The sequence below is a fragment of the Cherax quadricarinatus genome, unplaced genomic scaffold (genome assembly GCF_038502225.1).
Source record: "Cherax quadricarinatus isolate ZL_2023a unplaced genomic scaffold, ASM3850222v1 Contig277, whole genome shotgun sequence".
Taxonomy (NCBI): domain Eukaryota; kingdom Metazoa; phylum Arthropoda; class Malacostraca; order Decapoda; family Parastacidae; genus Cherax; species Cherax quadricarinatus.
The window spans coordinates 34,024-43,963 of NW_027195303.1; the positions used below are offsets into that span (position 1 = coordinate 34,024).

The following is a 9,940-nucleotide window of genomic DNA, read 5'->3' on the forward strand; positions in this document are numbered from 1 at the left end:
TGTACCTTCACCTGTAATTTTCTTTTCACTCTCACCTGTTGTTCCATTCACTTTCTTCTTAAACTTACGTCTTTGAGTTTTGTTCACCTTAAACTTGACGTAGAAATATATTTGGGTCTTAAAATATTTGACTACCCAGGAATATTCGTAACATGACGGTGAGGTTGGTCGCTGGTGTCAAAACATTTCCTTAACCAGGAATATTCGTAACATGACGGTGAGGTTGGTGATTCGTAACATGACGGTGAGGTTGGTCGCTGGTGTCAAAACATTTCCTTAACCAGGAATATTCGTAACATGACGGTGAGGTTGGTCGCTGGTGTCAAACCATTTCATTACTCAGGAATATTCGTAACATGACGGTGAGGTTGGTCGCTGGTGTCAAAACATTTCCTTAACCAGGAATATTCGTAGCATGACGGTGAGGTTGGTCGCTGGTCTTTAATATTGACAACATTAGTTATGTTTTACAGCCTTGTTCAAGTCATGCTTTTAAAAGTCTGTTCCCTCTTTTCCCTCTAGTCTCCCCCTGATCATATGTTCAAGAATCCATCCATGGACCATGAATGTTTTTCTTTTCCCACTTCACAAAGTGCAGAGTTCTGACGATCTTGATTATTATTAATATATTCCTAAGTTAACATTAAAATCTATTGGATCTTATAGTGACTACTGAATGATAGTCAATCAATTATGATTTCATATCATTAAATTTTGTCCAGATGTAGACAATATATACATTGTGAGTAGCTTATGGCTATTTTGTTAAACTGATTACTGATGGTCATTAAAAATATCTAGGATTGCAACTTGAATTTCACTGTTGTTTGAATTTATGAAGAGGTTAGAACTATGCAATATCTTGCAGTCATTATTCTTATCTTCTTTTTAATATCTCCTACCTTTCTCTCTTATCTATCATCTTGTCATCTTCCTTCATCTCATTTCATCTCTCCCCTTCCTGTCGTCTCCCTCACCTCGCTCATATCTCCTTCAGCTTGCTATCATCGCCATTATTTTACTTTCGGCTTCCTCATCGTGATGTCTTCTCAATCAGGGCTATTTATATGGGACTTCATTATGTTTGTCTAATTGCTCTGTATGATGCATCACAATGTAGCTCAGTTATCAACTGCATTACCATCCAGTCCGACCTTCCATGATCCCAGATCCAACTCAGAGACATTACAGATATCCTCATCAGCATTTTCATTGTTATTGTAACCATTAGCTACAAAAAACAACATTTAATAACCACCTTATTATTTAACTTGTAATGCACTTCATTATTTCACCTGTAATCACCTTATTACCTAACATGCAGTGAACCTTGCAACCTCACCTGTTATGCAACATTAGTATTTTAAATATAACTTGCTGAACCTCATAAATCATGTAAAATATTAAGTTGAATAATTTACACACCTTCATAAGAAAGTGTATGTTTACTGTGATAAGTGAACACACCGCACACCAGAGTAACTCTTTACACTGATGTTTAGTGTGGTGAGTAAGCACAACTATATTACGTGTTATTTTAATGTTAACTATGGCGAGTGAGCTCAGTGAACACGTACCTAAAAAAATGGAGCTACACAAACGAAGGCGGAGTGAAGTAATGTGCCTGTGTTTGTGTGTGTTTCTGTGTATATGTGTGTGTGTGTGTGTGTACTCACCTAATTGTGGTTGCAGGAGTTAATTCATACCTGACCCCGCCTATTCACTGGCCGCTACTAGAACTTTTCTCCCTGCTCCGTGATATTCATCATACCTCTTTTTAAACCTATGTATGTTTCCTGCCTCCACTACTTCACTTTCCAGATTATTCCACTTCCTTACAACTCTATAACCAAAGATATACTTCTTACCATCCCTGTGATTCACCTGAATCTTCAACTTTCAACTGTGACCACTTGTTGCTGTGTCCCATCTCTGGAACATCCTATCTCTGTCCACCTTCTCGATTCCTCTCAGTATTTTGTGTTGTTGTCATATCCTCCCTTATCTCTCCTGTCCTCCAGTGTCGTCAGGTCGATTTCCCTTAACCTCTCCTCGTATAACAGACCACTCACTTCAGGGATTAGTCTTGTTGCAAACCTTTGCCCTTTAATTTTTTGAAGTGTTTGACCAGATGTGGGTTTCATACTAGTGCTGCATGCACCAATATGGGCCTGACGTACGCAATGTACAGAATTAATATTGGTAGAATTACCGACAATATGTTAAGTAAAATGACACAAATACAGCTAATGTGACATTTTATTGGGCAGCGTTTCGCTCTCCAGGAGCTTTGTCAAGCTGTTACAAACAATACATGGACACAGTGGGTATATATAGGCTCAGAGTGAGGTGTAGTACAAGTAGATACAGTAGTTATACATGTGGAAAATTCAGCTGGTACATGAGAAAGAAAGGTTACAAAAGCAATGGATGTGTAGCATAAAAAATAGGTTGGGAAAATGTATATGAATGGGTTTGGGAAGGTATGTTTCAGTGTCCCTTCTCTGTTACATAAGAACATAAGAAAGGAGGAACACTGCAGTAGGCCTGTTGGCCCAAACTGGGCATGTCCTTTTATGTAGTATGAATTATGTGATGGCAGGTTTACTGTTTTCAGGAGGATTCTCGCTAAGACTTCAGAGATGATGAAGCTGCCTTTGTTTTGTTTGTGTTAGTAACAACGATTAATGCTGATTCAAGGCATTTACTTTTCTGCGCAAATGCCATTACTACTACAGTTATTATTGTTTCGTCAGTATTGCTTTAGTTTCGACAATTATTTTTTCTAGATTTCAGTCACACAGCTTCTCCTACCTGCTTATTTTTACCTCTACTTCCGCTGCACTTGTGCTGCTTTCTTTTTCTATCACTGCTTCTATCACAAGTATTTTTAATTTCACTACTACTTCTACCAAAACTACTATCACTGCTACTTCTCCTATTACTACTACTACTACTAGTACCTCTACTACCACTATTACTATTACTACTAGTACTACTACCACCACTATTACTACTACTACTATTTCTTACAATTCTACTACTACTTCAAATTCTATTCCGTCCTTACTTCTTCCTCCTCCCTTTCTGTCGTCTGTCTTTCTCTGCTGTTTCCTGTTAAACTCTGTCTGGTTCTGATTTTTCTCTACTATTTCGCCATTACAACTACAATTACAACTACTATTACTACTACCACTGCTCCTGCTTTACCTCTGCTTCTATCTTACGCCTTCAACGAACACTACTACAACTACTACTACTACTACGTCTGTTTTCAGTATTATTAACTCTCCCTGCTTCCCTAGGCCTCTCTTGTGTAAATTCCGGTCTTCTTTTCTCATTACTTTCTAAGTGCGAGTTAATTGTGTACTCAATGTTATATTTACATGATCTTCAAGCAAATAAATATTTAACATGAACAAAAGGTGAATTTGTATAGGTAACTACAAATGAATGTGCAACGTGAACTGTACGTGAAAATGTAAATTTAACATGTAAATTTGTAAAGTGAATGTGTTTGATGAATTGAAGGTAAATGTGTCAGGCTTACTGCAGGTAAATGTGAAAGGTGAAGGATACGATACCATACAGGATGATGTAAAATGTGGAAAATGATAAACAGGCTAAGAAGCAAGGTTCAAAATGAAAAAAAAAATAAATTAAACTGTGAGTCACTTATAATGCCTAAAATGAAAAAAAAAGGATTAATGGAAGAATATGTACACGATAAAAACCATACCACGGGCGGGGTTAGAACCCGTGATCAGAGAGTCTCAAAACTCCAGACCGTCGCGTTAGCCACTGAACCAGCTAGCCACAATAAGATTCATCCAACTAGGCTCTACCCACGCCCGTGGTCTGGTTGGTTTGCAATCGTGTCATTACGATTTCGTGATACGCAAATAACCCGCACATAAAAGAGAGAAGCTTACGACGACGTTTCGGTCCGACTTGGACCATTGACAAAGTCACACTAACAGAGGTGGAGCAGGACGGCTATATATAGGCAGGAAGTAGTAGTAGTAGTAGTAGTAGTAGTAGTAGTAGTAGTAGTAGTAGTAGTAGTACAAGAATTGTATATAATACCGACAGGATGAAATTAAGACACATGCACAACACCCGGGCATCCCCATCGTAGACGTTTCGCCATCCAGCCAGCCACTGGATGGCGAAACGTCCACAACAAAGACAACCAGACGCCGCACATGTGTCTTAATCAGGAATTTTCTTAATTCTCTTGCAGTATACAGTATTGTTTAATTTAAACAATGGTGACGGAGAGTGCAGATGTGTCTACGAGAACGTGTACACATGTATGTATATATGTGTGTTGGTAGTAGAGTGTTTGTAGTGATGTATATGTGTACACATGTATGTATATATGTGTGTTCGTAGTAGTGTGTTTGTAGTGATGTATATGTGTACACATGTATGTATATATGTGTGTTGGTAGTAGTGTGTTTGTAGTGATGTATATGTGTACACATGTATGTATATATGTGTTAGTAGTGTGTTTGTAGTGATGTATATGTGTACACATGTATGTATATATGTGTGTTGGTAGTAGTGTGTTTGTAGTGATGTATATGTGAACACATGTATGTATATGTGTACACATGTATGTATATATGTGTGTTCGTAGTAGTGTGTTTGTAGTGATGTATATGTGTACACATGTATGTATATATGTGTGTTGGTAGTAGTGTGTTTGTAGTGATGTATATGTGTAGATGAAAGTGAAAAGTAAGCATCAGAAAATCTTGTATGATCTACATCACAATAAACATGAGCACAGTTCTGTAGTATAGCTGTCAGCTTGGCGGACTCTGCTGTCAGCCTTGCTGACTCTGCTGTCAACCTGACTGACTCTGTTGTCAGCCTGGCTGACTTTGGTGTCAGCTTGGCTGCCTCTGCTGTCAGCCTGGAGACTGCTGACAATACCAGGTAAAGTTTATGTCAGAATTATGATTACTGAAGTGATGATAAAGATAATATTGATAACATAGAAGAGTGACAGTTGAGAAAGTGAAGGTAATCTGTGGATCATGTGTAAACACTGAAATACTGAACTTAACAACACTTATATAAAGCAAAGTTGCACTTGGCTGTATTTATAGTTGTGGAAAAGTTATATGAGAGATGTTAGTAGAGTTACAAATGTACTTAATCTTAGGTAATGTTATGGTAGCTATAGTATTGAATTAAGTTATAATATGCAAGAAAGGCGGTAAAGATTTGTCCAAAAATATGGGTCTTAGATATTGTTGCTTGATGTCACTTGTGATCTTAGAGACGTGTGATGTCGCTGTACTTTGGTCAGAAGACAATATATATAAAGCAAGCCATCATGTAGACCAGATGTTAGTGTAAACACAACTTTATTAACATATTATGTTAAAACTCTGTACACACACACACACACACACACACACACACACACACACACACACACACACACACACACACACACACACACACACACACACACACACACACACACACACACACACACACACACACACACACACACACACACACACACACACACACATCTGCGACCTTCACATTCATTTACGAAACAAGAGAAACAGAGATTATTATATTTTTTTTAAAGTTTTCATGGAGGAGATTTAGAGATTCGCATTTGACACTCATCAATACACAATATGTGACACTCATACACAATATGTGACACTCATACACAATATGTGACACTCATACACAATATGTGACACTCATACACAATATGTGACACTCATGTGACACTCATACACAATATGTGACACTCATACACAATATGTGACACTCATACACAATATGTGACACTCATACACAATATGTGACACTCATACACAATATGTGACACTCATACACAATATGTGACACTCATACACAATATGTGACACTCATACACAATATGTGACACTCATACACAATATGTGACACTCATACACAGTCAGTGACACTCATACACATTACGTAAACATTGCACTTATTCTTACAAAATAACATGTACACATGACACACATACACAATAACACATAAGCATTACATTCATTCATTCATACATAAGAATATGTATACATGACACAGTCCTTCACTAGTGTCACAAACGTGTCGCGTCTTTATATATTTACATGTTTCACAAACAATGTCGTCAAAATACCGTAAACCAGCGTATAAATGTATGTAAAAATACATATATATGTGTATGTTTGTGCGCTTGTTAGTCTTTCAATGTCATATGAAAATGACCAATAAATAAATAAAAATGAAAACAGTGTAATATTTAATACAGTTTTGATGGAGGTGGAAAAGTTCTTCAACACTTGGACATTCATCTACATAAAATAAAACACTTACAAATACTTTTAAACTGATAAATAAGCAAGAAAATCTCGTACTTAGACTAAATTCATACTGTAATATAAAAGGATTTCCAAAATTTACGTTAATTAGCCTCTCGGAGGTGGCGGAACTGTGAGGCAGCTTGGTGGCGTCTAGCTGACCTACGGTCGCGGCTGTCTTGGTGGGTGTAATTACTGGACGCAGTTTTCTGTGTGTGTCACCTCCAGTAATTCCACCCACCTGGACAGTCTCTACCGTAGACCAGCTAGACAAGACCAAGTTTCCATGCAGCGAGGTCACTGAAGGTGGCAACCGCTGACTCTGGGGAAGTGGGGAAGGGAGTCCACCTGAGGTGAACTCCTGGAGAGATCGGGGAAGGCACCGCTGACTCTGGGGAAGTGGGGAAGGGAGTCCACTGAGGTGACATAAGTGGACTCCTGGAGACACTGATCCGGGGAAGGCACCGCTGACTCTGGGGAAAGTGGGTGACATAAAGGGAGTCCGGGGAAGGCACCGCTGACTCTGGGGAAGTGGGGAAGGGAGTCCACCTGAGGTGACACAAGTAGACTCCTGGAGACACTGATCCGGGGAAGGCACCGCCGACCTTAGGTAAGTGGGGAACGGAAGACATCCGGAGCGAGCGGATGGATTCCTGGATTCATAAACTTGGGGAAGGTTGTGGTTGAGGCTGACCTTGTGTAAGTGGGGAAGGGGAGACATCCGGAGCGAGCGGATGGATTCCTGGATACATGAACCTGGGGAAGGCATGAATACATGCAGTTGAGGCTGACCTTGTGTAAGTGGGGAAGGGAAGATATCCGGCGGTAGACGGAAGGATTCCTGGATACATGATCCTGGGGAAGGCATGAATACATGCAGTTGAGGCTGACCTTGGGTAAGTGGGGAAGGGGAGACATCCGGCGGTAGACGGATGGATTCCTGGATACATGAACCTGGGGAAGGCATGAATACATGCAGTTGAGGCTGACCTTGGGTAAGTGGGGAAGGGGAGACATCCGGAGCGAGCGGATGGATTCCTGGATACATGAACCTGGGGAAGGCATGAATACATGCAGTTGAGGCTGACCTTGGGTAAGTGGGGAAGGGGAGACATCCGGAGCGAGCGGATGGATTCCTGGATACATGAACCTGGGGAAGGCATGAATACATGCAGTTGAGGCTGACCTTGGGTAAGTGGGGAAGGGGAGACATCCGGCGGTAGACGGATGGATTCCTGGATACATGATCCTAAGGAAAGCAAGAATACCGCTGACTCTGAGGAAGTGGGGAAGGGAGTCCACTCAGGTGACACAAGTAGACTCCTGGAGACACTGATCCGGGGAAGGCACCGCCGACCTTAGGTAAGTGGGGAAGGGAAGACATCCGGGAGCGAGCGGATGGATTCCTGGATTCATAAACTTGGGGAAGGTTGTGGTTGAGGCTGACCTTGTGTAAGTGGGGAAGGGGAGACATCCGGAGCGAGCGGATGGATTCCTGGATACATGAACCTGGGGAAGGCATGAATACATGCAGTTGAGGCTGACCCTCCGGAGCGAGCGGATGGATTCCTGGATACATGAACCTGGGGAAGGAATACATGAAGTTGAGGCTGACCTTGGGTAAGTGGGGAAGGGGAGACATCCGGCGGTAGACGGATGGATTCCTGGATACATGATCCTAAGGAAAGCAAGAATACCGCTGACTCAGAGGAAGTGGGGAAGGGAGTCCACTCAGGTGACACAAGCAGACTCCTGGAGACACTGATCCGGGGAAGGCACCGCCGACCTTAGGTAAGTGGGGAAGGGAAGACATCCGGGAGCGAACGGATGGATTCCTGGATTCATGAACTTGGGGAAGGTTGTGGTTGAGGCTGACCTTGGGTAAGTGGGGAAGGGGAGACATCCGGGAGCGAACGGATGGATTCCTGGACACATGAACCTGGGGAAGGCTGAGGCTGGAAGGCAGAGAGAGAGAGAGAGAGAGAGGCGAGGCTGACCTTAGGGAACTGAGAAAGGGGAGACATCCGGGGGCCCACGGATGGATTCCTGGACACATGAACCTGGGGAAGGCGAGGGGGGGGGGACCTTAAAGACGAACCACTGGCCTCCACGTGGCAAGGTCTGGTAACTCAGAGATAACTCTGAGGCTGACAGTGGTCGCAAATAATTTTATTGTTATTATTATTATTACTATTCATAATTCAAGATTTGGATTCATGATTTGGATTCAAAAGCGTCGACCTCAACAGTAGCTATTGTGGTCTTATTCCCACTCCAGCCTCCCTGACAGTAGCCACGGTGATGTTATTCCCACTCCAGCCTCCCTGACAGTAGCCACGGTGATGTTATTCCCACTCCAGCCTCCCTGACAGTAGCCACGGTGATGTTATTCCCACTCCAGCCTCCCTGACAGTAGCCAGCCTACCTGACAGTAGCCACGGTACGGTTATTCCCACTCCAGCCTCCCTGACAGTAGCCACGGTTATGTTATTCCCACTCCACGGCGATGTTATTCCCACTCCTCCCTCCCTGACAGTAGCCACGGTGATGTTATTCCCACTCCTCCCTCCCTGACAGTAACCACGGTGATGTTATTCCCACTCCTCCCTCCCTGACAGTAACCACGGTGATGTTATTCCCACTCCTCCCTCCCTGACAGTAACCACGGTGATGTTACAGTAGCCACGGTGATGTTATTCCCACTCCAGCCTCCCTGACATTCCCACTCCAGCCACCCTGACAGTAGCCACGGTGATGTTATTCCCACTCCAGCCTCCCTGACAGTAGCCACGGTGGTGTTGTTATTCCCACTCTCCCTGACAGTACCACTGTACTCCTCCCTCTCTTCTGTGTTTCTTTGCTTACTCTTCTGTTATTGTACTCTTCTGTGTTACTGTACTGTCCTGATCTTCTGTGTTACTGTACTGATCTTTTGTGTTACTGTACTGTACTCTTCTGTGTTACTGTACTGTACTGATCTTCTGTGTTACTGTACTGATCTTCTGTGTTACTGTACTGTACTGATCTTCTGTGTTACTACTGTACTGATCTTCTGTGGTACTGTACTGTACTGATCTTTTGTGTTACTTTACTGATCTTTTGTGTTACTGTACTGATGTGTGTTACTGTGCTGTACTGTTCTTGTATGTTACTGTACTGATCTTGTGTTACTTTACTGTGACAAGTGTTGAAGACTGAGCACATCTGTTTCTAACTCTCAGTCAGTTAGTATATATTTTGATAGAATTACCGACAATATGTAAAGTAAAAGGACACAAGTGCAACTAATGTGACATTTTATTGTGGCAATTTTATTGTGACATTTTATTGTGACATTTTATTGTTTCGCTCTCCAGGAGCTTTGTCAAGCCGTTACAAACAGTACATGGACACAGATGGTATATATAGGCTTAGAGTGAGGTGTGATTGCAGGTGGTAGTAGTAGTAGTAATATAATATTGCAGGTGGTAGTAGTAGTAGTAATATAATATTGCAGGTGGTAGTAGTAGTAGTAATATAATATTGCAGGTGGTAGTAGTAGTAGTAATATAATATTGCAGGTGGTAGTAGTAGTAGTAATATAATATTGCAGG

At 41.9% G+C, this 9,940-nt stretch overlaps 1 long non-coding RNA gene across 1 annotated transcript; it reads left to right on the forward strand.

Moving 5' to 3' along the window:
• The first annotated feature begins 6,564 nt into the window (after positions 1–6,564).
• Positions 6,565–6,989, forward strand: LOC138851297 (uncharacterized). The gene is made up of 3 exons (XR_011391136.1): positions 6,565–6,700; positions 6,769–6,829; positions 6,880–6,989. It is a non-coding gene; the product is annotated as an uncharacterized lncRNA (long non-coding RNA).
• Positions 6,990–9,940: the final 2,951 nt, after the last annotated feature.